Source organism: Eleutherodactylus coqui, chromosome 2 (genome assembly GCF_035609145.1).
Source record: "Eleutherodactylus coqui strain aEleCoq1 chromosome 2, aEleCoq1.hap1, whole genome shotgun sequence".
Taxonomy (NCBI): domain Eukaryota; kingdom Metazoa; phylum Chordata; class Amphibia; order Anura; family Eleutherodactylidae; genus Eleutherodactylus; species Eleutherodactylus coqui.
This window is the reverse complement of record NC_089838.1, coordinates 85,042,219-85,070,087: the sequence shown is the minus strand read 5'-3', so window position 1 is coordinate 85,070,087 and position 27,869 is coordinate 85,042,219. Positions and strand designations below refer to the sequence as shown.

The window sequence follows — 27,869 nt, the reverse complement described above, 5'->3', positions numbered from 1 at the left end:
CATGTGATGGCTGAGAAGCTGCCTGTGCTGTCTGTTAGCTGTAAGCATAGGAATCTGGAAGAAGAATGCAGAAGCGAGCCAGCAGGAAAGCTTAGGAGGAGCTCGCTGGCAGGTAAGGATGCTTCCGTCCTCCTACGGTCCCTGCACACAAATATTTAATGATAGAAGGCATAGAAGTAAGATAATGAATATTAATACATGTAAGGATAAACATGAATGGATTGCATACAACAGAGTTCCAATTTTCACTGTTCTATATTGTACATAATGATCAGCGAGTCACGGATTATACAGTTGTGAAAGGGAATCACAGCACATGTATGGAAGGCAAACTGCAGGGATGATATAGACTGGTATTTATTGTTCTGCTGCTGATACTGGCTACAGCTCTGCTGGAGTCTCCAAAGAGTTCTCCATCACAATACATTAACAAACAAGCATGTCATCTCAATTTCTAACAGGCAGCCCCTCCATTATCAGCACCGCTGGCACCCCTGCTGCTATTTCTACTTAGTGGATGAGGGAAGATTCATCAGTTGGCATTCTGCTTGCTCTAATTCTGCTCCCACAATGGGAAATATTTGTTTTAAATGAGATATTTGTCATGGAAATGTGATTGTCCTATTGAGCATGTAGAGTGTTTTTAGTAAAACGGATTTTCGTCTTAATTCCCAACTGTCATAATGGATGTTGTACAATGTAGTAAATCGGTTTTCTATATGATTTGGAGGTTACCTGAAAAAACAATTCATATGTAACTGTGGAATGATTATCCACTTGCTTTGTAACTAAGATATACGCCTTGAAATGACATGTATTATGTAGCTTTTCTTATCATCTAATCATCGGCATAGTTTCTATAAATTGTAAAATAGGTTTTAATAATTAGATTTTCTAATTAATGAATGAGAGTCAATTACAGGGTCAAAAGTCTCCATGCAGTCTGCATGCATGCTTATTCCCATGCAAATGTTACACTGGTTTGACATAACACATAGCATGTGCTCTTCTTGGGGCTCTTGGCAAAGGTCGTCAGGACCATGGTGGCCATTTCTTCATCTGCAGCTGTTTTAGAACACCCTGATCGGGCCACATCATCCACACGTATGATCTTCTTGAACTTAATAATAATTTTCGCAACATAGTGATGCGTAACTTGAGTGGCTTGTGGCACGTTGAATATATGCGCCGCGTGACGTATTGAGACAGACTCTACAAGGATTATCACATCGATCCGTTTCTCCTTTGTCAGCAACAACGTGTATGTAGACCTGCAAAACTCACCTGTATGGAGAATTTTGACACGCTCTGTATAGAAGGTCTGCAGACCACCATCCACTACTATTAGTGGATGATGATCGAAATGGAGGTGGCACTTGTTTATAAGACCATGAACCCTGTAACCTTGTCCACATAACATACTACAGAAATTGCACCTTTAGGCTGCCTGTCTATGGGCGGGTTGGAATTGCGTTCCCCTCAGCGATAATCCGGCTGCGAGGAACGCAATGGAGAGCGCTTCCCCCCTCTCCACGAGTGAGGAAAGATGGCGACTCTCCGCTCATGGGAGGCAATTCGCAGCATGCTGCGAATATACTGCGATTCTCCGCGGTGAGCCTATCTGTCAGATAGGCTGACAGTGGAGATCCGTCTGCCAGCTCCTGCTCCCAGACAACGCCCGTGGACAGGCATCCTAACTCTACAATAATGTATCTTTTGCATATGCTGTGACTAGAACAAGTCAAGGGAGTAAGTGTTGCTTTTATAATTTTACCAAAGAGAGAAGGTCCAACTGACCTATTGCTAAACTCCAGAACACGTGGAGGTGCCGGGCAATACTGGATCAGATTCAAAAGGATGCCAGCATCCAATTAATGGAGAATAAAATCGCTTTTGCTTACTAAGTGACTTCAAACTTCCGCCAGCTGAAAGAGAATGATGAGCCTTATCAGTGCCACATGCTGAGTTCTCTACTTTTCCTACCTCACCATGTATACATGGATGGGCATGAGTTTGCAGGCTAATTTCAATAGGAACAGTGGAATAAGCCTAAAGGCCCATTTAGACCCAATGATTCTCGCTCGAAGCCGTCTTTTGAACGAGAATCATTGGGTCTAACTGCATGTACATCGTGCAGTTTTCGATAACGAGTCGTTCAGCATTGTCTTTTAGCTAGCTGAAAGAGAATGATAAGCCTTATCAGTGCTGCTCGCTGAGTTCTCAGCGGGATACTGCTGATAGTATTGGTTCAGCTACTATCCTACTCGGAGAACACAGCCGGAGTATGAAGAAGACATACCCCACTCAGAGCAGCTGTGAACACAGCAGGAGTATGCCGAAGACGGCACTGCAGCTATGTTCTGTATACCTCGCTCAGCGCGCTCAGCTAAATACAAGCTGTGCACTCCGTGAACACAGCAGGAGTATGCCGAAGACAGCGCTGCAGCTGAGTTCTGTATACCCTGCTCAAAGCGCTCAGCTGGATATTAGCTGAGCACTCGGAGAAGACAAGAGCTGTATACAGAAGATAGCGGTTCTGCTTTTCCTCTGCATACAGTGTTCCTTCATTTACACACTTATGCAAAGTGAGCATTCAAAACTGTCACTCAAACTGCCGTTTGAGCGAATTTTGAGCAATCATCTTGTCGTGTAAATGCACACAATGATTATTGCTCAAAAGATGTCTTTTAAGCGATAATTGTTGTGTCTAAATGGGCCTAAAGTCTATCTACCAGGGAAGCAAATAATCAAAAACATGTCTTCTACATTCCAATGTCTGATATCAGCATGCCTCTTTCCCCATAGAATGTCAGCTGACCTCAGACCACACTACGTACACAAATACAGACCCCCTAAATAAGAGACCTCAGACCAGATATGTAAAACAAATACAGACCACCTAAAGAATTACAGACCCCTAGATCAGACCCCCTATACTAACAAAGACCCCCAGACCACACCCCCAAAACCAATAGAGACCCTAGGTAAAACCCTCTAAACTAATACAGACCACCAGACCAAACCCCCTAAACCGATACATACCCAAGATCAGACATCCTAAACTAATGCAGATCTCATACTGGATGTTTCCAAAGAGTTTACAAGTATGTTTTATACGGATGACCATGGTTATTATGAGAGCCCTTTGTGTAGATACTGATGGTGTCATAAACTACTAAAGGCAACAAGGATAGAAGAGGATTTCTCAATATTACGCTACCCTGGGTTAGTAAGATTCTGTGTTAGGCCTAAATTATGGCAAAAGCTGATTAAATCGCCAGACATTTGACTTAATGTTACTAAAATATGACACTTTTGTACAGAGCACGATTATATTAATTAGTATTTTAACTAATATGTTAATAAGTACAAAACGTCTCTATTGGTTATTTCCGATTACCTCTACTTGGTCATTAGTTTGGGTACCTATATGTTATTGGCAGTTTTAATATTTATCCAGAAAGTGGTTGTCTCGCAAAAAAAACCCTGTTTGTATGTATTCAAGACGGATTTTGTAGTTAGAGATCCTCTGGCGGAGTCAGGGTGAGGAGTTACAAACATGGATCACACTCTGACGGATTAGTGTCATACAGATATTGCATGGACTGCCATTCTCTTGAATGGACATCATGTAATATAACTTTTTCCCTGCTGTTTGGTTGATGGTGTGAAGTTGAATGAAAAATGCATAACAATATAGCAAGAATTTATGCTAAACATGTTCTCTAATGGCTTCCTGTTCACCAAACACCGATTAAATACAGCATAATGTATCAGCAAGATAAATGGATGTCACTAAGCTAAGACACCCATAGAATACATTACACTGGTGATCTGCACTTGAGGATCTCTCGCTTTAGTTTAAATGTAAGGAAATCCATCATCACAAAGACGAGCCAATGATACAATGGAGTGACTCAGTATGAATCATACAATAATCACGTAGTGTATGGGGGGGGGGGGGGGGTAATGTGGATAACATATTTACAACCATCTAAAGATCTTGTTGGTGCACAAAGAATACAGTATGTACTTATATATAATTATACAATGTAGACAATTCACAATAAATCAGAATAGTGTAGGTTATACACAATTTTTATGACTATTCTACATCTGATACACATGAAGAGATGCAGTAATTGGGAGTTTTGTCTCTGGAACAAAAGGTTAGGATATTAAGCATATTACTTGCCAACCTTGGGGATGGGATATCATGTAAATATGGCTTTAAGGGGTTGTATGTTTGTTTTGCTGCAGGACGCCGATAGCTCCATACATCGCACAGTGGCCTGAATTGATATTGCAGGCTGAGTCCCATTCACTTTAATAGGACTCTTACGGTAGCAGTACCAGCCCAGGTCACTGTGCAATGTATGGAGCTGTCGGACAATGTATGAAGAAGTGGGACAATCCTTTTAATACAGACCTCAGACTGGACTCCCACTGGTATAGACTTCAGACCATGCACTCGCTTAAATAAACCCCATACCAGACCCTCAATTTATATAGATACCAGTCTAGACTCTTAATTTATACAAGCCCCAGATCATAATCCCATTTATACAGACTTCAGATCAGACCAGTCCTTGATGCAGACCACCAACTGGAATAAAGTTATACTCATTTATCCTCATCCTTTCACCCCTGTTGACTCTCATGTACTGCGGCACACAATGTCCAAACTCCGAGGCCAATGTTGTCTCCAATGGCGTCTAGGAGTGACGATGGCTGTGGAGATACGTAGAAGTGAGTATGTTTTGAAAAAGTATTTGGCACTTTCCTGCTCTTTTGGAAGTTTGGGAGATCTTGTATTCTGGAAGTCTCCTGGACATTCCGGGAGAGTTGGCAAGCATGGCTATTAAATACTTTTCTGCTAGTGATGCTTAATGCATGCGTTGACATTAGAAAGTGCCCTCTTCTCTGTCATTATTGGCGGCCTTCTTCAGGATATGTAGTTAAAGTGCTTCTAAATACCCTTGACATGCTGTGTATACGTCCATATCACAACTTTTGCTTAAGTGAGACCCCAAGTACTGTATATTCCCTCTGATAAGTCCCTGCCAGATCTTGCAAACAGAGGTCTACCAAGGTTACCGCTCAGATGCCGGCGACTGCTGAGGAAGATATTCCCAGAGAAAACATCTGAAATTCATGCCCACAGCCTTGTCTAGGGTTTATAAAATCCCGAGATGTAAGACAAGTAAGCTTCTTTGGCTTGATGTGATGAATAATGTAGGAGCTACTGTAACTTGCCGGCTGTGATTTTCTAGAGAGGTTAACGGTGTAAGACATTGTCAAGCAAAAACATATTTGGATCCAAATGTATTGCAGATTTCATAAGTACTCTGTTAATAGGCATTTATCACTTCACCAATGCCAGGCAGATTTGTAAGCAATCTGTCATCCTGTTGTTGGAAGGCAACTACATGTAGCATTCAGTTTTCATTTGTATGAAGCCAATCTAACCAGAATTGGTGACAGCACTGGCAACCTGTGGTTAGATCCCGCATCGGAGCCCACTCGGGATTGTATGGAAAGGGGAGGGGCTGCAGAGCAAAAACTAAAATGATGCCCCATCATGATACTAAATTGACCCACCCAAAATTGGAGGATATGGAGGGGAGGGAGGTGTCCTTTGCCCATGTGATCATGCCGTGCGTAAGCAAAAAAGTACAGTAAAATGCACCAATATTCTTGCTTAGTGATGCCTCAGGCCTATCAGAATAGGTTATCTATACTGACATCATGAGACAGATGATGTGACCATTAGTGGGGAATTTATGAAACAGTGTGCGCCAAATTCTGGTGGAAAAATAAAAGTTGCAAATGTTTTCCCAAGTCTCGCTTGTGCAAACGTTTTGTGCATTTTTGTTACCTTTGGCACTTTTCTATAAGTAGGCGGTGCATGGCAGGAGGGGGCGGGCCACATACATCCCTTCAAATTTGCTATAATTTGTGCCAGATGTGCCTCTTATGACATTTGGTAAATCCTAATCTACTGTTGTCTATGATTGATGTCTAAAATATCAGCCTTACAAAAATGTGTCCCTTTGATTGCACATAGGGGAGCATAGACAACTATGTGACATCTAAAGACACATATATATGCTCCCAACTTTTTAGCTTTAGGTTCAGGGTTGTTTTCTTTTTCATTCAATTGTAACAATTTGGACAATTTTTTTCATTTTTAGTACATAAAATCTATATTAAAATTCATTTTAATTCCAGGTTGTAATGCAACAAAACAGTAACACCACCAAGGGGGTGGGTGGAATACTTTTGCAAGTGACTGTAACTCGGCCCTGACCTCAGCTAGAATCCACTACTGAATATGAATTCCTTCTGCAGATGGTATTTTTCATCTGTTTTCTATCTTTTAGAGGGATTAATAAACAGTTGGAATACAATGGCAGTTTCGCCCAAAATACCAGTTTTGTATTGCAAGTAATTTATTTATAGTGAAATGGCAATGTGAAAATTTGGTATCTGAAAGCTACTTAAAGGCTTTTATTATGAAATTTTTTTTTTGCTGCAATGAATCTAAAATAAAAACTCAAGTAACTTTGCAAATAGTCTTAATTACAAATATTCTACCATTTTGGGTATATGGCTCATATGCATCAATGCACCAGACCTATGTGCACCAATTAGAGGCATCTGCTGCCCTGTGGTTACAGACTGTAATCTTATCCTATGGTTCTTATGCATTTCATTTCCTTTTTTCTTCTTGGTAACAAGAAGTGCTGTAGAGATGTCTATGGTCAGGTTAGCTCTGTGTTTTCAACTACTAATAACGATCTGTCCGTCCGTGCGTGAGTGAGTGGGTCTGTGAGTGACTTACATGCTCCGCCCCTGATCACATGATGGTTATGCCATCAAAGGTCCTTCATCCCCAGTGAGGAAGTTACATGTTTTGCCCCTGATCACATGATGGTGATGTCATCACAGGTCCTGTACGCACACAGCTGGGTGTTCGTTAGTATTTCATAGCAACTGAGGCCACAGGGGGTTTGTAGTGCTCCCATAATCTGCACAAGGATGCAGGACCCTTGATGACCTACATGCACGTCACACACACAGCACATTGCTCCACCAGAAACATTGGTACTATAATTTCCTACTAATTACTAGTATGCTATATATTACTGATAAGACATCTGAGATACATGCTGTTATAGACCGCAAAGACACACTAGTATTAGGCTTTACTAGATTGACCCAATGTTCGCTATGTGAACATAAAATGTTTCAAAAGTGGTGGTTGTGAACTTCTAAATCTGCTTGGTTAGGTGATTATTTAGAGTGTAACTTTGTATTTGGAGCAGATATCTAATATAAAAAAGCCTGCAGGTCTCTCTCTGTTTGTCTGTCTTTCTCATTCTCTCTCTCTCTCTCTCCTTGTTTGTCTCTCTCTCTCTGTCTGCCTCTCTGTCTCTTTCGTTGCCTGTCTCTCTCTCTGTTTGTTTCTGCCTGTCTCTCTCTCTGTCTCTCTGTCTTTGTACCGCTCTGTCTCACTATCGGTCTCTTTTGTTCTCTTTCTGACTCTCTCTGTCTGTCTCTCACTCTTTATTGCTCTCTCTTTCTGTCTCTATTGTTGTCTCTCTATCGCTTTCTCTGGGTCTCTCTGTCGCGCTCTCTCTGTCTTTCTATTGCTCTCTCTGTCTGTCTATCACTCTCGTTCTGCCTGTGTATCGCTCTCGTTCTGTCTATTGCTCTCTATGTCTTTCTATCGCAGTTTATCTGTCTGTTTTTTCTGTCTCTCTATTGCTCTCTCTCTTTGTCTCTCTATCGCTCTGTCTCTCTATTGCTCTCTCTTTGTCTCTCTATCACTCTCTTACTCTGTCTCTCTATTGCTCTCTCTCTCTATCGCTGTCTCTCGTTCTCTCTGTCTCTCTAAAGCTCTCTCTCTCTATTGCTCTCTCTCTGCCTCTCTCTCTATTGCTGTCTCTCTCTGTCTCTCTATCATTCTTTCTCACTGTCTCTCTATCACTCTCTCACTCTGTCTATTGCTCTCACTCTATCGCTCGCTCTCTCTTTCTATCGCTCTTGCTTGGGCAGTGTATGGTGCAGCTTAGCAGTGTATGCTGTGTTGCTTAGCAACACTTCACTCATTCCAGCGCATGCCTAAAGCACAGCAGCGCCACCCATAGATTTAGCATTGTAACTTTCACCCCACCTGACAGGTCCCTGAATATATTAAACTCACATTTGATGATTTTACGTCACCGGTGAGCATCTGTGTCATATAATGACACCAACATCATACACCAAAGTTATAGCAAAGGGGTCAAAATCTGGTGCAAGAAAAAGCATGTAGGCTTATTTATATTAGACTAGGGGGCGTTCACACCTCGGTCTTCTTAACAACACTAGTTTCCAACAGAAGTCACGCCTGAATCCATGAAAATGGGATTCACACAGAACCCCTGGACAAAACCATAGACTAACATTGGTGAAACCTGCTCAACTGGAGACCAACAGGTTCTTGTTTTATCAGATTTCTATTCGTTTCCCAACATTTTAAAGGGGTTGTCCCGCGCCGAAACGGGTTTTTTTTTTTCAATAGCCCCCCCGTTCGGCGCGAGACAAACCCGATGCAGGGGTTTAAAAAAAAAAAAAACGGATAGTACTTACCCGAATCCCCGCGCTCCGGTGACTTCTTACTTACCCTGCGAAGATGGCCGCCGGGATCTTCACCCACGGTGGACCGCAGGTCTTCTCCCATGGTGCACCGTGGGCTCTGTGCGTTCCATTGCCGATTCCAGCCTCCTGATTGGCTGGAATCGGCACACGTGACGGGGCGGAGCTACGAGGAGCAGCTCTCCGGCACGAGCGGCCCCATTCAGAAGGGAGAAGACCGGACTGCGCAAGCGCGTCTAATCGGGCGATTAGACGCTGAAATTAGACGGCTCCATGGAGACGAGGACGCTAGCAACGGAACAGGTAAGTGAATAACTTCTGTATGGCTCATAATTAATGCACGATGTACATTACAAAGTGCATTAATATGGCCATACAGAAGTGCTGAACCCCACTTGCTTTCGTGGGACAACCCCTTTAAGTCAAAAGAATAATGTGGTGGCCATGTTATTCTTTTTAGATCAAAATGCTATAAACAAATGGAGAGCTGCTAAAACTGAGACATATTGGCCTCCATTTCAATAGATTTCATCAATAGAAATGAATGGTTCCATCCAGAAGTTCTGCCTGATTCCTCGTTTCATGGATTCAGACATAACTTCTGATGCAAACCAGTATTGTCAAGGAAAATGAGGTGTGAATGGGCCCTTAGCCCCAATTACAGATCCATCATATTTGCCTGAAAAAATAGTTACTGTAGTCATGCAGAGCTATTTATGACACCTTGATGGAACCAGGAGGATCTAATTTTATGTCAATGGGATACATCATGTGATGGATATGTCATGGCTGGGATTCCATTTTTATACTTTCTGACAGAACATAAAAATAGATGCAGAGTAGCAAACGGGTAGGGCCTAAAATATTTGGTAGAGACCATGGCTGATAGTGAATAATTATGTGACAGATGTTATAGAGGTGCTGTCAACCAGGTCAAAGCTCACCTATGTGGGCGGGATAAAGTACATACCAAGGAGTGGCAAAAAAACTAGCAAAGTGGGGGAACTTTTGGATACACGCTTATATTATTCTATTTTGCCTATTTTACTTTGACTATTTTTGCTTCCTTTCTCTTGTCCCCTTTTCATCATATTTTCCCTTGCCTTTTCTTTCATTGTATTGTGTATCATCTGCCTTTTTAATACCAATCCCAGCTAAATTCCGGAAGCAGTTTCTATACGAAAACACATTTTTCCGCTGGTTGTATTAATAATAGAGCAGTTAATATCACTCCTTGTTTGACTTGGTAGAGTTGTGCCACTTTGCCAGTATTTTGTTATTTCTTGCACAAGAACAAAAAAACGGATTGCCTAATGCAGCTGTTAACATAGCGTAAAGCCCTATTTACACACAACGATTATCCCTCAAAATTGGCTGAAACAATGTCTTTTGAACGATAATCGTTGTGTGTAAATGCTATCATTGCTTTTCATCTGAACAATGATTTATAGTTGAGCTTAAAATCCATTGTTCGGATGGAGAGTTGATAGCAGGGACTGCAGGCTGTGATTCTCCACTGGAGCGCTGATAACATTGTATTCAGCTGCAGTCCTGTAGCAGAAGAAAGGGGCTGTATGTACATAACAAACCACCTGTTGTTACCTGCATACAGCTCAGGGAGGCTCATTTACATGCAAATGAAACTAATAAGCTGCTAATGGGCATTTATGCCCATTAGCAGCTTATGCAAAATGATTGCTCAAACTGTTATTCACACTATCTTTTGAACGATTTTTGAGCGATTGTCTTTGCGTGTAAATGGGGCTTAAGACTGGAATAGGAAGGAGATGAAAGCACATAGACTGCAGAATTGAGAGTAAGGATGGAGAGAGAGAGTATACTTTAGAGGGTACACTGACTGAGCTCTGAACTTGTAGCTCCACAAGCAGGCTACAAAACAAATCATGAAAATAAACAAATCAATACAGCAAGCAGCCAACATAGGGAAACTTTCCATCTATACAAAACGATATCTACAAATATTTCCATGACAAGATCCACATACACTCTGACAGTGTTATATAATATTACAGTGAGTTAAAAAGACACTTGTAAAAAGGCTTCTTTAGAGTAAGGCTTTCAGTTTAATGACCTACAGGGCTGCTAGCCTGATTGAACTATAGTGTCAACAGTGAGGGGTTATTTTCAGATTTCTAAAAGGGTTTTCTGGCTATGAGAAATTGTGGAGTTGGAGTTAAGTTGTTTCTTTCTCTGATTATTAGTACTACATTTATAAAGCTCAGTGTTTCATATGTGCACATTATAGAACGGTAATCAAGCTAACAACCATCTACAATTAGTAGTACATTAAATATCCATATGCATTAAGGATGATTATCACTGCCATAGCATTCATCAACAGTAAACTACGACCCATTTGCTCTTCTGAACCATATAATTCTAACAGACCCTTTTTTAATCCTTCTTATTGAAAGGCAAAGGTCCCTGTCTGGACAAGATAAGCCACGCTGGTTACATAATTGGCTCCGTCGTGAGACTGTCAGCTTGGAAATGGACCCAAAGGTGAGATAGGTCACAGCCATTATCCCAGTTGCACTGACACAAAGGAGCCAGTATCCTGACACTTATTATACATTGGCAGTATGTTCAAGGCTTTACCTAGTATAATCCTGTAGAAAGAATCATCATCTCTGAATCATAATTCGAAGACTAATGAGTTTTTAATGAAGGAACTCAATTCCAGCTGATTCTGGAGGTAATTTGCTTTAAATATTTAATGAATGAATTCTATGAGTTTTCATATACATCTGTCAGCTCTGTAACAAGAAGCGACTGGTGGGGGAGAGGATATGTGTTCAGCAGAGACTACCATGACAAGGTTATGGAATACAACCTAGTCCAATCTGTCCTACTGCTGATCCCTAGCTGGTCATACCGTGAGCAGTTCCTTTACTGCTACATATAATGAGTAACCAACTATTCAGAGGGAGAAGTAGAGAGAATGCCTTCTACATGGGCAGATATTACTGAATACTTGTTCACGCCATCATCTGCACTTGTGTTGGTGCCAACGATCAGCCAACCAACGAGCCAACACTTGTTTCTTGAGTCATCACTTATTTTATGCAGCCCCAAACATCATCTGTTTTCAGCAGCACAACCCCCTGTTTTAACGGCGATGTGCTGCCAACAACAATGGAACTATATGTACCTGAACATTCATACTAATGATCATTCGGGCACATCTCCATGTAAATAGAGCTGAATGAGCACAACCTGTAACAGCGCTCAATCCTGGCAGAAAATCTGCCGGTGTAAAAGAGCCTTTAGCTGCATATGTTGGATCAGACATAGTTGACCTTGTAGTAGATGATCACGTAATTCCTTTGTGATTCAGTGGTAGATGCTGATGAAAGCTCATAGTGATTTATGGTATATGCTATGGTCAGTTAGATGACCTGGTGAGATACACTGAAGACAGCTTTTGGTGCCTTAGGTAATATATTGTGGCTATCTTTTTGGTAAATGACTTGTCACCTTACTCCATTGAACATTTTAGATGACAGCTGCTTTTTCTCCATGATCTAATAAGAACATTATATATATAGACACTCCTGTCCAATTTGATTGAAGACATTAGGATGCTTCTCATACACTAAGACCCTAAGAGCTTTATATGTTCAGTCATCAAAGTTGCTTCATCAACTATTTATGAAAGGACTGTCAAAACTAATGACATCAGAATCTATGGGTCTGGTCATGTATGGATTCTGTAGTCAGTAAACTGAAATAACATATCTATCTATTTCATATCTATCTATCTATCTATCTATCTATCTATCTATCTATCTATCTATCTCATATCCATCTATCTATCTATCTATCCATCTATCTGTATCTATCTATCTCCTATCTATCTATCTATCTATCTCAAATCTATCTCATATCTATCTATCTATCTATCTATCTATCTATCTATCCATCTATCTGTATCTATCTATCTATCTCCTATCTATCTATCTATCTATCTATCTATCTATCTATCTATCTATCTATCTATCTATCTATCTATCTATCTATCTATCTACCTATCTACCTATCTCTCTATCTATTTCCTATCTATCTCAAATCTATCTCATATCTATCTATCTATCCATCTATCTGTATCTATCTATCTATATCATATCTTCTATCTATCTATCTATTAGAGATGAGTGAGCGTACTCGCTAAGGCAAATTACTCGAGCGAGTATTGCCTTTTGCGAGTACCTGCCCGCTCGTCCCAAAAGATGTGGGTGCCGGCGGGGCGCAGGGAGCAGCAGGGGAGAGCGGGGAGTAATGGGGGGGGGGGGGGGGGGAGATCTCTCTCTCTCTCCCCCTGCTCCCCCTCCTCACTCCCGCAACTCGCCACTCACCACCGCCGGCACCCGATTCTTTTCAGACGAGCGGGCAGGTACTCGCAAAAGGCAATACTCACTCGAGTAATTTGCCTTAGCGAGTACGCTCTCTAATCTCTTCTATCTATCTATCTATCTATCTATCTATCTATCTATCTATCTATCTATCTATCTATCTATCTATCTATCTATCTATCTATCTATCTATCTATCTATCTATCTATCTATCTATCTATCTATCTATCTATCTATCCTGTGCACAAGAAAAGGAACTAGTAAAACAGAAGACTTAGATTATAAATACATCCGGTATACTTGTAAATCGCAGTGGACTTCTTGCTGACCTTTGCATTCACTCACATGCACATGATCATATCACCAAACAATTAATCATCTACTAAATGTTGCTGCATTTAAAGAAAGAAGTTCCCATAAACACATTCAAGAAGATTAAATCAATATTTTTGCTTTTCCTTTTATTAGACGGTAACTATCCAGCCTTTATATTGTATGTCTCCGCTGTACAGAAATGATTACCAGTGTGGTGTAATTGCTCCTTTCCTCACCGGCTTGCTATGAGGACAGAATATGAACAACCTGCAATGTGTCCTGGGAACTATTTTGTTCTTTAAAGGGTTTGTTCTGTGTTATCAGGGCCAATAAAAGTATTTAGGGCCAATAAAAGTTCAGATTCTCTCTAGATCATGCGACTATAAAAAGTAATGGTTTAGTATAAATTCTGCCAGCGACTGAACAACAAATAATAATTCGCCATTCAGTTTCCGCAGGCATAAAAACTGAAGATGACCGGCCCATGTAAACAGGCAGTTGTTCATCTATGAATGACTGCCTGTTTACTGTGAATGTAGGTGGGTGGCCAGAGTGAACTTTGGCTCGTTCCACCTCCATTTATTCAGCGATCATTGCTCCTTACGTGAAAGCATAGGAGCGATTATCACTGGGAAGACTGGCATGCTTCTGTGCCCAACAGTCATCCCATGTAAAAGGGCTCTTAGGGATAGGCAGATTGCAAAAACTTTCCCCTACACCCACTGACCAGAGCTGAAGGGTTAAGCTTGATGCACAACAAAGCACTTAGTAATGTGGCTTCTATGTTACGTCATGGTGCATTGCATATTAATTATTGCTGTGTAACCCTAGCTTTCAGGCTTTGTTCACATCATGTTTGCACCTACGTTCTATAGGCCAGATGTATGCCGAAGAGATTTACATCTGGATACATTTTTCTTTAAAGGGACACTCTGGTGATTTTTTTTAATTCATTCATTATATAGCTACCCTCCCAATATATATAATTGAGCTAGTATTACTTTGGTTAGTTGTTCCTTTTCATCTGAATCTCCTGGCCTCTTTCTCCTCAGATGGTCATGTGATCTCAGTTCTGAGCAGTCAGATCTACTTGGGGTTATGTATTTATTTTCTAGTCAATTTCTTGTTCTGTGTTGCAATTACACAGGACTTGTCTGCAGGGGGCACAGTCATTCCTGTCACAATTACTGATAAGGTTCAGACAAAGAGGGTTGCTAGCAGCACTCACTTGAGTCCAATGTGGGCAGGACCAAGTAATACAGGGCCACAAAGAATGGGACCCGGACCTCCAAGCTAATAATATATACAGCAATTCAAAGACGTGTGGCAGCATGTACGGATGGAAGAAAGTCCTTCAGTTCTTTATTCCTCCATAGCAGATGAATACAACACTTCGACCTATAAACAGTTCTTTGTCAAGCTTGTATTCATCTGCTATGGAGGAATAAGGAATGGAAGGACTTTCTTCCATCTGTATATGCTGCCACACGTCTTTGAATTATTGATAAGGATCATGCAGCAATGATAGAGGAGATCACAGCTCATCCTCCTGACTGAATACTTATAGTCTGTAGTTTATTTAGAAGACTATATGAGCTAATGATAATTAAACTGTCCCCCCTGCAGAAATAAATTGGTATAGCTGTGCTGATGCATCATGGGATATTTGTGAAGGTGAAACCAAAATCTTTCAGCATTAGGATGGTGTCTAGTAAGGAGGCTACACTGCAGGGAAATGGCTGAAATAAGGCAGAGGAGACGTCCAAAATGGGACAGGCAATCAGGTGAGGGGGGCAGAGATGGAAAAATGTGTTTTCACCAGAGTGGCCCTTTAACTGTTCTAAAAAGTAGTCACCTTAAAAGAGTACACTACAACAGCATGCCATAAAATGTATAGCTTAACCCATTAGTGACGACACTTACATGCACTCTTTTACTCTACCGCATAGGAGACCTGGCACTAGTATCCTATGTTGGGTGTAGTCAGCGCTGAGCTGTCTGATGACAAGTAGCCTACGGCTCTAACATCTGAGATTGGAGCCAGCCTCAATCCTAGTCATTTAACCCCTTAGATGCTACAGTCAATTTAACCCCTTAGATGCTACAGTCAATGTTAACCATGGTATCTAAGTGGTTGACAGAAAGGAGGAATTCCCTCTCTCACTCACTCGGATTATGGGGTGCCAATATGTTGCTTTGGCACCTCCATGGCACTCATTTACAGAGGTTTATTAGGAACTGTCAGAGGCAGGGTCTAATAGGATGCTGTGATACACTACAATACTGAGGTATTGCATTGTGTTATAGAACACATTGTTCTTAATAAAGTTCAAGTCCTCTAAAATAAAAAGCTAAATAAAGCTTTTCAAAAATGCTAAAATAAAAAAAGCAAAAAAAACCCACATTAAGCTGGAATCGCCATATTTGCAATAACCCAAATTAAAAAAAAGTAAAAAACTATGTCAGATTTGCATTTTTTGTTAATCTTGCCTCCTAAAAAATGAATAAAAAGTGTTTGAAATGTTCTTAATTTTCAATATTTTTTTCAATGTAATCTATTTTTTTTTAAACTGGTTAAAATTCGGTACTAATTTGTTAATATGGCTTTACAGCTGACTGAGCTCAGGTTTCTTTCATACTCAGCTCAAAATCTTATTTATTGGCAGGATGACAGTCTGGCAACCTGTAGCTGCCACTAGGGGGAGCTAAAGAATTTGCTGCATATAGTGAACTCAAAAATGATTCAATAGACAGTAAACTCCCTCTAGAGGCGGCTGTAGGTAGTGAGACTGTTATTTTTTAAATCTATGACCATGCAGGGAATTTGGAGATCTGTGTCAGAAAATTGGAGCTTCGTCCGCTCCACTTTTCTCCAACCCTCTGCTGCTTTAATTGACATGCTGACCATGACTGTCCAGTAATGGCTTACCTGGCTCAGCACCCAAGTTTTGTCTGCCATATACTTTCTCTTCCAAAATCTGCTTGGAGATCACCTTCTACCTCTTCTTCAGCGCCCCCCTTGGCCTTCAGCACCATAGCAATTAGTCATAGCATAGATGTCACTATTTAATGAAATCTTTGCCCAGGTGGAGAAGATACCTTCTTGTAGTTGCAGCAAATTAAACATAGGTTTTGACATACTCCAACCAGCTGACAGGGAGGGTTCATTAATTTATACAGCTTGCGCCAAATCTGGATTCACCTGATTCATGTGATCCAATTTTTGGACTCTTTTGCCCACTGGAGTCTTACCTTTCTGTTTCTCTTAGAAAGCAACGGCACTCAAGCTGTTTGTCCTTTGTTATAGCCTATCCGTGTTAAAGAACGATAAGTTGTGTTCCAAAAACATTAGCTAGAGCTGCAATTTCTGTGACTGTGCACTGCCTGTTCATCAGAATGATTCTTGACATCCTCCTCTGACCCGTTTTGCTGATTAGTTATGTTATCAGGATCTTCTTTTGATGGATGTTTTTCCTCCATCACACCATGCTTGTTATATTTTTGACACCGTCATATGTGAAAATCCCACAAGATTGACAATTTTTGAAATCATGGCCCCAGTTAGTCTAGCACCAATGACCATGCCTCACTCACTTAGATCTCTTAATTTTACAATTTTAATGTGGATTCCCACTGAAACGCATTCATGGAAAACTTGCTCAATGATTTTACGCTGCACTCCGGGGTCACATGTTTCATTTCTATACGCGGGAGCTCGCAGTGTGAATGGCAGGTACCGTATATACCGGCGTATAAGACGACTTTTGAACCCCGAAAAATCTGCTCTGCAGTCGGGGGTCGTCTTATGCGCCGGTAATACAAAAAAAAAAAAGTGTAAAAAAAAAAAAATTTATTACTCACCTCCCACGGCGTTCTGTCGCGCTCCGGCAGGATGTCGCTCGCTCCGGCAGGCTGTCGCTCGCTCCTCGTCCCCGCCGCAGCATAGCTTTCTGAATGCGGGGCTTGAAATCCCCGCTTCCAGAAAGCTAATACACACGCCGGCAGCCATGACAGCATTGAATGGCTGTGATTGGCTAAAGCACACGTGGCTTCAGCCAATCACACTATTCAATGACATCATTGAATGGCTGTGATTGGCTGAAGGCGCACGTGTTAGCAATCACACCCATTCAATGATGTCATTGAATAGTGTGATTGGCTGAAGCCACGTGTGCTTTAGCCAATCACAGCCATTCAATGATGTCATGGCTGCCGGCGTGTGTATTAGCTTTCTGGAAGCGGGGATTTCAAGCCCCACATTCAGAAAGCTATGCTGCGGCGGGGACGAGGAGCGAGCGACAGCCTGCCGGAGCGAGCGACATCCTGCCGGAGCGCGACAGAACGCCGTGGGAGGTGAGTAATAAATTTTTTTTTTTTTTTCTCCACTGAATACCGGCGTATGAGGTGACAGTTGGGGGGTCGTCTTATACGCCCCGTCGCCTTATACGCCGGTATATACGGTATCTCTAATAAAGTGGCCATTTTTTGATTAAATGTGGGAAACCTAGACAGAAAAATATCGTTTTAATGGGAAAGTACATTTTAGCAGCCCGAATGCATTAATATGTGAGAAGCTACTGGGAACAAACTGCATTTAGAGTCCAAAAATGAGACACAGAAATCCAGGGAGAGTTGGCAGGTTCTGCATTCTGGGTGATTGCTGGCGGACTGCTGGAAGGGACCTTGGATCATTTGGCATAAACATCACCCAGACTGTGAAGCGGATTTAGCAAACAGACTAGAAATACTTTATACTGCTGAGCACATACCCCAAATCCCCAGAAAACTCAAATGTTTATTTTCAGAGATCGAATTTGCAATTTAACCTAGATTTAGAACAGTCTCCTAATTGTGATGTAGTCTTAATGTTACAGCGTTGCATTCTGTGTGCAGGCATCTTCTCCCCAGAAGCATGCAGTGAAGGGGCGCTCAAAATCCACGGAGGAAATACAGCAAGCAAAAAAGGTGAATATTCCATCAGTGAATCACTTTAAGGGTAAAAACACATGGGCGCATGAACTGTTTTTTTTTTGACAATTCAAAATCCGTGCGAGTTTGAAAAAAAAATAAATATTGGGAAGATAGGTCCTGTCTAGAGATGAGCGAGCATACTCGCTAAGGGCAATTACTCGATCGAGCATTGCCCTTAGCGAGTACCTGCCTGCTCGGAAGAAAAGATTCAGCTGCTGGCGGGCGGGGAGGAACGGAGGGGAGATCTCTCTCTCCCTCTCTCCCCCCCGCTCCCCCCTGCTCACTGCCGCAACTCACCTCTCACCCGCGCCAGCAGCCGAACCTTTTCTTCTGAGCGGGCAGGTACTCGCTAAGGACAATGCTCGATCGAGTAATTGTCCTTAGCGAGTATGCTTGCTCATCTCCAGTCCTGCCCTATCTTTCTCGCATGTAGAAAAAACATGTGCGGGAAGATAGGCCAAATACTATCTTTTCTTGCACGTATTATAATGAGCGAGAATCCTGATAGTGAAAATGAAACCATTGAAATGGGTTTGTTCTGTTATGCGGCCAGGGTACTAAGGGTGCATTCAGATGACCGTATATCAGCCAGGTATTCACGCCCGGCCGATATACGGCGGCTCTCTTTGCAGGGGGGGAGGCTGGAAGAGCCGGGAGCAGTTCACTGAGCTCCTGCCCCCTCTCTGCCTCCTCTCCACCCCCCTGCACTATTTTCAATAAGGAGAGGCGGGACATGGGCGGAGCTAATTCCAGAAAACTTAGCCCCACCCCAAATCCCACCTCCTCTCATTGCAAATAGTGCAGAGGGGCGGAGAGGAGGCAGAGAGGGGGCGGGAGCTCAGAGCACTGCTCCCAGCTGTTCTGTTCCAACCTCCTCCCCCTGCAGAGAGAGACGCTGCATATCGGCCAGCGTGAATACCCAGCCGATATACGGTCGTGTGAATGCACCCTAAAACACGCCCAGCTGTTTAAGCCCTCAAGACTTAAACAAACAAACGTGTTTGTGCACGTTTTTGCACACGTGAAACTCATGTCTGCAAAATGTGACGAAGGGAACCCATTGATTTCAATGCGTTCATTTTCATGAGCGTGTTTACGCAGAAAGCTGTCATAGAAGTCTATGGCAGGGTAAAGAAAAGCAAGAGAAAGTGTATGACAACCCTTGTTCATGTGCAATATTATAGGTTTCACACACAGCACAAATGTATATTATATACCAATATTATATATGATACACCAAATTAATAGTGATAAGTGAACTTCTGAAAAGTTCAGTTCGGCTGGTTTGCAGAATTTTTGCAAAAAGTTTGGATCAGTCAAAATTAGTGTAAACCGAACGTCACTAATACTTGTAAAACGGGTGTATAACAATATCTACGAGCCATAAAAGCCCTGTATAACACTCTTAGGTCACCTAGCACTGTATCCAAATAATGTTGAGCTGCTTTAAGGCAATGTTCTTTGTGCTTCTTTTAAAAAGAGTTTAAGCCCTTCTCTCCACGTGACCAATAGTCTTCCTACAATGCCTGCCACTTGTTCTTAAATCGGAAGGGTTTCAGTTTATTATACTTGCCATAAGAGGAACCAAGATATTCCCATTCACAATACTATTCTTTCTTCTTTTAGGCATTCCATACTCCTCAGAAGTCCCTCCCAAGCACAGGAGAGGAGAGTAACATACAGGCAAGTATGATATCATGTACATTTCTGTAATCGTGCTGCAGATAAGGTAAAGGAGAGACCTGGAGTTTGGTGTCTTTATGGGGGGTACACAGGTATTCCTCTCAAAATGTAAAAATTAAGTTGGAATCTTCTGCACTAAAATAGTTAAACCCCTTAATGCTACAGGAAGTACAGTTACATCCTGGAGGTTGGGGGTTTGTATGGCAATATTTTTTTACAGCCAACACCCGCCCATAACAGCTCCGATCAGCACTACTGCTGATTGGAGCCATTAACTCTTCAAATGCTCTGATCGATGTTTGCCATGGCAGCCGGGGGACTTCTGAAAATCCCCAGGGCTGCCATTGCAGATTGTTTGCCAAATTATTTTGTTTCATGATATGCCAAATATTTTTCTATTGGTGAAATGTCTGGACTGCAGGCAGGTGGTTCACCCCCGGACTCTTCTTCTGTGAAGCCATGCTGCTGTGATGGATGCAGTATGTGGTTTTACTGAAATACGCACGGCCTTCCCTGTAAGAGACGTTGTCTGGATGGGAGCATGTGTTGTCCTAAAACCTCCATATATTGCTCAGCACTGATGGTGCCTTTCACAGAAACTACAACTTCTAAAAATAATTTTTATTAATATAGAAATTAAAATTTTGGGCGACAAAACTAACAACACATAAACATACCAGGGTACAAACTGTAATACATAATAAGATAACTGGTAGAAGACAGTTTTAATGTCCGGCTACAATGATTAGATGGGAGGACATTCCATTAATTTTCACACTTCTCTGCCCCAGTGACTTTTGTTTAGCATTGGTAGTGCCTTTCAAGATGCGTAAGCTGCCCATGCCATAGGCACTAATGCAACTCCATACCATCAGAGATGCAGGCTTTTGAACTGTGCACTGATAACAAGCTGGATGGCTGTTCCCCTCTTGAGCCCCGTTGGTAATTTCCAAAATGAATTTCAAATTTGGATTCATCTGATCACAGAACAGTTTTCCATTTCTCCTCAGTGCATTTTTACTGAGCTTGGCCGAGAGAAGATGTCGTCATTTCTGGATTGTGTTGATATAAGGATTCTGCTTTTCATGATACAGCATTAACTTGCATTTGTGAATTGCACGGTGAACTGTGTTCACAAACAATGATTTCTGGAAGTATTCATGAGGCCACGCACTGATTTGTATTAGAGAATTATGTCTGTCTTTAATGCAGTGCCACCTGAGGGTGCGTAGATCTTGAGCAACCAATATTGACCATCATCCTTGTCTTCTGTGCACATGAATTTCTCCAAATTCTCCGAATCTTTTGATAATATTATGTGTCTTCACAATTTTACACTGAGGAACATTTTTCTGACATTGTTCCACAATTTTTAGACACAGTTTTTCACAGATTGGTGAAGCTCTGACCATCTTTGCTTCTAAGAGACTCTGTCGGTATAATTGTACCTTGACGCCACCGGAAGCTAGTGGTTTGACAGGAGGAACGCCCCTGTCACACACCCAGCTTCTGATTGGGCCAAGGATGGCAGGTCCTGGTATGCACAGTCTGCATTGATTTCTGAGTTCTAATCGCTGACGGTAAAATGTCTGGTTAGCCTTACATTATGAGCTGTAAATGTTGGCATGTTACTAGTGTAACATGCCAGCATAAACATCTAACAATGTAAGGCTAAAAATAAAAGTTACCCTTACCCTAAGGTTCCCCGCTCACAAGTGCTGTCCTCACTGCTACTGCTCCGCTGCCTGCACTCTCAGCTCGGTGACGGACGCTCCCCTAGTCACTGGTGCTGCCCTCAGCCCCCTTGTGCTCTGCCACCATGACTGTGAAATCAGTGGCGGCCGCTCCATTGCTGACAGCTGCGGCCCTCAGCACTTTTGGTCTGCAGCTGGGAAAGGCGCATGACGTTTGAGTGGAAGGCCGCCAGCTTGTGCTCCTGCACTCTGCGGCCGACGCATAGCACTGTCTTTGCCCCAGGGTCCTGTAGCGGGCCTGCAGCCATTGGTATGTAAAACTGGCATGGGATGGGGGTGCCTCTTGTGAAGCGCCAACGGCAGCACAGTACAAACTGCTTCCGCACTATTTTGCCTCAGTGATACAACAGTTTGCCGAGTAGCACCTTGTGCCTCGGTGGGCAGGCTGTGCGTTTGCACCAGGGCCCGCTGGAAGTACTTTACCCCAAATTTTAGTGGCATTCCAGGACCTATTTTGCAGGCTGCTATGCAGCCAATCAGGTATAGGGGGCATCATCCCCTGTCACTTGACTCCACCAGGACTTCCTGGTGGCGTCAAGATACAATAATACCTAATCTGTCTCTCTATTTTTTATTTCATTAGTACCACTTACTTTTCCAGCCTTTTGTTGCCTCTGTCCCAACTTTTGTGAGATGTGTTGCTGCCATCAATTTCTAAATGGAATGAAAAAATGTCTCACTTTCCCCTTCTAATATGTGTTCTTTGTTCTATTGTGAATGAAATAACGTTAGATGAAATTTCCAAATTATTGCATTTTTTTTTTTACATTTTACACAACTTGTTTGGAACTGGGTTTACATGGCTGAGTTTTCGCTGCCTAATACTATCAGATGTTTGTTTTTCAGTACTTGGTATTTTCTACATTTACTTCTTCCCATGTTAATACAGGGCTGTGGAAGATGTTTTTAGGTTTATAAGTCCTCATTTCCATATTATACATAGTAGAATACAATAGTAATGACATAACCTAGAGACAAGGCTGTACTGACACCTCATGCTGCCCTCGGCACTAACCCTAAACACCCCTCATTACAGGTATACTCACTAGTGCAGATTCTGCGCAGTTGATTTTAGTGCAGCTCCACATCAAATCCATGTCAAAATCTGTACCATTTCACAAGGATTTTGACAAGGATCTGCAGCAGATTTCACTTTCAGTTGAAGGGGTGAGGTCTGCTGCGGATCCATGTCAAAATTGGTGTCAAATTTAGGCCTCGGTCAGACGACCATTTTTTGCCGCGATTTGCGCATGACGGATGCGCATACGCAAATCGCGTGACCGGGGCCGAAAAATCGCCGAAAAATCTGCAGCTACCAGCGTTTTTGGCGAAACAGGCAGACACGAGGAATCGCAGATCGCCCCTATCTGCGATTCCTTGTGTTTTAATATATGCGCTCAATGGGGCCGGCGGCGGCAGCGCCGACCCCATTGAGAACATATACTACAAAGATCATTCTCCTTTGCCACAGCTGTAACAGCTGTGGCAGAGAAGAATGATGTTCGCCCATTGAATTCAATGGAGCCGGCAATACAGCCGGCTCCATTGAAAGCAATGGGCTGCCGGAGAGCGCAAGGACTAATCAGGGGCAGCTCGCAGCTATTGAATGACAGCTGAGAGCTGCCCCTGATTGGTCCCTGCGCTGAGCCAATCAGCGGCAGCACTCACTCACCCATTCATGAATTCATGAATGGGTGAGTGAGAGCTGCCTCTGATTGGTGAGGGCTGTGACTAATCAGAGGCAGCCCATTCAGCAGGCGGGGATTTTAAATCCCCGGCTGCTGAATACTACACAGAGCAGTTCAGGAGAACTGCCGGCCAGACGCGGCTGAACTCCGGCTGCAGGGACAAGGTAAGTATATATATTTTTTTTATTTTTACACATTTTAGGATGATTTTCAGGGAAGGGCTTATATTTTTAAGCCTTTCCCGAAAATTCATCCCGCGCTCGCCGGCAGCCCATTGCTTTCAATGGAGCCGGCTGTATTGCCGGCTCCATTGAATTCAATGGGCGAACATCGTTCTTCTCTGCCACAGCTGTTACAGCTGTGGCAGAGGAGAATGATCTTTGTAGTATATGTTCTCAATGGGGTCGGTGCTGCTGCCACCGGCCCCATTGAGCGCATATAATAGAACACAAGGAATCGCAGATCGCAGATAGGCGCGATCTGCGATTCCTCGTGTCCTATAATTTATCGGACATCCGCATAAAAAGCGGCCATGTGTCCGATGCCATTGCGAGGCAATGGTTCTATATATGCGCAGATTGCATGCGCATGCGCAAATCGCACGAAAAAATGCCCGTTTGACCGAGGCCTTAATGTGGTTTTTGGTGTATATTTTTCGCTATGGAAAATCTGCATGAATTGTGTACATGTGAACAAACCCTTAGGGCTCATTCACATGGCAATGAATAGAACCGATGGATTTCCATAGGTTCATTCACATTTGTATATTTTTCACTTGACTTACGGTCATGTAAAAATATACGCGGCACGTTCTACTTTGATGCATATTACATACTGAAATAGGCCATAGAACTACATGGGCCAGCGTAAATGCGCAATGAATATGTAGGAGACCTCTGTAATCTCTGCGTGTTTGCGCATTTAAACAGCGGGCCCTTGAACATATGCGCCTAAAAAATACACACAGGGGCTTAAATACGCAAAGAGTATGCGGATCTCGGTCGCATAAAAACACTTTGTATTATGTAACTGAAACGTGCATACGGCCGTGTGAACAAACCCTAAAGGTCCATTCATCCATCCTATCCCCTGGCAGCCCACACAGCGTTCTCTAAGGCTCCTGGCCCCGGGTGTAACCTCATCCCCTATAGTTACACCATTGATTCTCCAGTCCTCCAGCTCTCTCTGTGGTGGGGGGATGCAGTCCTGTGAGTAGTGGGCAGCCGCAGAACATCCCCCTCTGCCGGAGAGACAGAGGTTCAGAGGGGTCGGGGGACCCCCCAGAAATATTTTTTTTACTGCCCCTATGATTGCCCCTTCCCTGCCTGGGTGCCATAGACACTGCAGAGCCTGGTGACAAATACTGGGCTGCCTAGAGGTGATTGTAATTACACCTTCTCTATATCCTCTATGATGTTATCTCTATCACTCTGCATGTCATATCTTGTAGGATTCTGCAGAAGCTACAGAAGAGAATTCTCCAAAGGCGAGGACAAAGGAAGGTCAAACACAGAATTGATTTGAAGAAACGTGTGTCAAGAAATCAGCGATGAGGCCTCCGAAGTCCCAGCCTCTTATCATGTCTGTCTGCTTCCTGCTGTAGCTTTGTGTATGCTTGTGTGCCCGTAGATATGGGTGTATGTACGTGCCTGTAGATATGGGTGTATGTACGTGCCTGTAGATATGGGTGTATGTACGTGCCTGTAGATATGGGTGTATGTACGTGCCTGTAGATATGGGTGTATGTACGTGCCTGTAGATATGGGTGTATGTACGTGCCTGTAGATATGGGTGTATGTACGTGCCTGTAGATATGGGTGTATGTACGTGCCTGTAGATATGGGTGTATGTACGTTTCTGGATGTTTCATGTTTATAAATCTGATAACACAAAATCTCCATCTACAAAATACAGTCTGTCTATTCTTTTTATTCTGGGCTCATCACAACTAAGCAGCCAGGACCAGGAACACATCCTAGATTACTGTGTAACGTACCAAAAAACACTTTAATGCCAGTACGGTATTACGAATAGAGAATACATCACATGTTCAATAGATGCTATCACATTCACCAGTCAGTTATGAAGAGTATTAATACAACATATCTGCCTTTACTATAAGTACTGCACACTAAGATTATTGTATATTGTTTAGTCTTTTCATATATAAACCCATCGTAAAAAAAAAAATCCTTTCCCTAGAAGGAGTCAGAAGAATCAAATGAAACTTTCTCTGTTTGGTTGTAGCATGGATATCAGAGCAAAAGGATTTATTGCTGAAAACTGACCCCTTGAAGGGAGGCTCTATTACCCTGTTGTACTGCCTCTAGCTTGGATGGAGGATGTGATACAGGTGGGCATGGAGGCTCTAGTACCCTGTTGTACTGCCTCTAGCTTGGATGGAGGATGTGATACTGACAGGCATGAAGGCTCTAGTACCCTGTTGTACTGCCTCTAGCTTGGATGTAAGATGTGATACAGGCAGGCATGGAGGCTCTAGTACTCTGTTGTACTGCCTCTAGCTTGGATGGAGGATGTGATACGGGCAGGCATGGAGGCTCTAGTACCCTGTTGTACTGCCTCTAGCTTGGATGGAGGATGTGATACGGGCAGGCATGGAGGCTCTAGTACCCTGTTGTACTGCCTCTAGTTTGGATGTAAGATGTGATACGGGGGCATGGAGGCTCTAGTACCCTGTTGTACCACCTCTAGCTTGGATGTAAGATGTGAAATGGGCAGGCATTAAGGCTCTAGTACCGTCTTGTACCGCCTCTAGCTTGGATACAAGATGTGATACAGTTGGGCATGGAGGATCTAGTACCCTATTGTATCACCTCTAGCTTGAATACAGGATGTTATACGGGGGCATGGAGGTTCTAGTACCATGTTGTACCACCTCTAGCTTGGATACAAGATGTGATACAGGTGGCCATGGAGGCTCTAGTACCCTGTTGTACCGCCTTTAGCTTGGATACAAGATGTGATACAGGCGGCCATGGCGACTCTGGTACCCTGTTGTACCTCATCTAGCTTGGATACAAGATATGATACAGACAGGAATGGAGGATCTAGTACCCTGCTGAGCCTCCTCTAGCTCTTTATGTAAGATATGATACAGGCGGGCATGGAGGCATACAGATTCTGTAAACTGTATCTGCCTCTAGATTGTGCAAACCTGTGGGCTAAGTTAATGTCCCAGATGGTCCCATACATGTCCTATTGGTGATAAATCTGGAGACCGGGCAGCCATGGAAGTGTGACAAGGTTGTAAAAAATGCTTCTTGGAAGCCCTGCCATGAGAAGCAACACAAGTGGCTGCAGGATATCCTGAATATGGTGTTTTTCTACTTGATTTTAGATTAAATTACTTGCATGGCTTTTAATTCCACACAGACCCTAAGGGCGGCTTCACACGGCCATGGTTGTGCTGGTATTTACTCTCGCAAAATTGGCGCATGCAAAACACAAAGAATAGAACCGATTGATTTCAAGGGGTTTGCTCTCATGAGCGCATTTTACAGACACGTTTAAAGGGCAAATACACCAGGGGAAGCGTGAAACACTGCAAAACAAGAGGAAAACACTTGGACATCATTATTCTTAGCCTTTTAATCCATGGAAATAATGTGCCGCACGCACATGTAAACTGGCCATGTATGCGCAAAGAATACAGTAATATGCGCAGACACACACGCAAATGTACCTCGTCCATGCTCGTTCATCCACAAATATGCTGCACTGGGGTTATGTGATGGAGCCCTTAGCTTGTTCGCTCTCGTGCAGCCTGTTTAGACAGGCAGATACATTGTTGGCCCATTCAAATGAGAAACGAGCAATCATTCCGTTTTTCGCATTTGCAGTATAAGCGAATGAACGATTGCTGTTTAAACCAAATTATAAGTGAACGAGCCAACAAGGATTTTCATGTCTGCATAAAATGAACGATGAGCGAAAAGTGAAAGATGATCGTCCGTCGGTGTGCGTTTAGACTGAACGATTTTTTGAACAATTATCGTTCCATCTAAAAGCCCCCAGAACTCATGAGCGGCCTGCCACAGCTGTTGCTGCCGTTAACTCAAGGGCGGCTTTTGAAGAGCACCAGCCCTACGTGCAGGCTGGCCAGCCAGTAAAAGAAGAGGTGGTGACATCAGCAGTTGACAGGTAAGCTACCGATGACCTCATCAACATGTCTTACACTTGCAATGCTTTATTCAATAAAGCATGCAAGCATTACACACATGGGAAAAGAGACTAGAGGAAGCAGCCGTGGACATGGCTATAGCAGAACTGCACTTGCAGCGCAAGATGGTAAGCCAGCGGCCCTGAATTTGTTAGGGTACCATCCCAGTTGGTACACTTTAAAGGGGTTCTGACATGAATAATTTTTTTATGCTTTAGCAGCCATTGTCCCCTGGTGTGCCTAATGGACCCAGGGAACCCAG

At 42.8% G+C, this 27,869-nt stretch overlaps 1 long non-coding RNA gene across 1 annotated transcript; it reads left to right on the top strand.

The window, feature by feature from the left end:
- The first annotated feature begins 49 nt into the window (after positions 1–49).
- LOC136610581 (uncharacterized) lies at positions 50–25,438 on the top strand. Its single transcript, XR_010790112.1, has 5 exons — positions 50–112; positions 11,079–11,166; positions 18,225–18,296; positions 19,929–19,985; positions 24,878–25,438. It is a non-coding gene; the product is annotated as an uncharacterized lncRNA (long non-coding RNA).
- Positions 25,439–27,869: the final 2,431 nt, after the last annotated feature.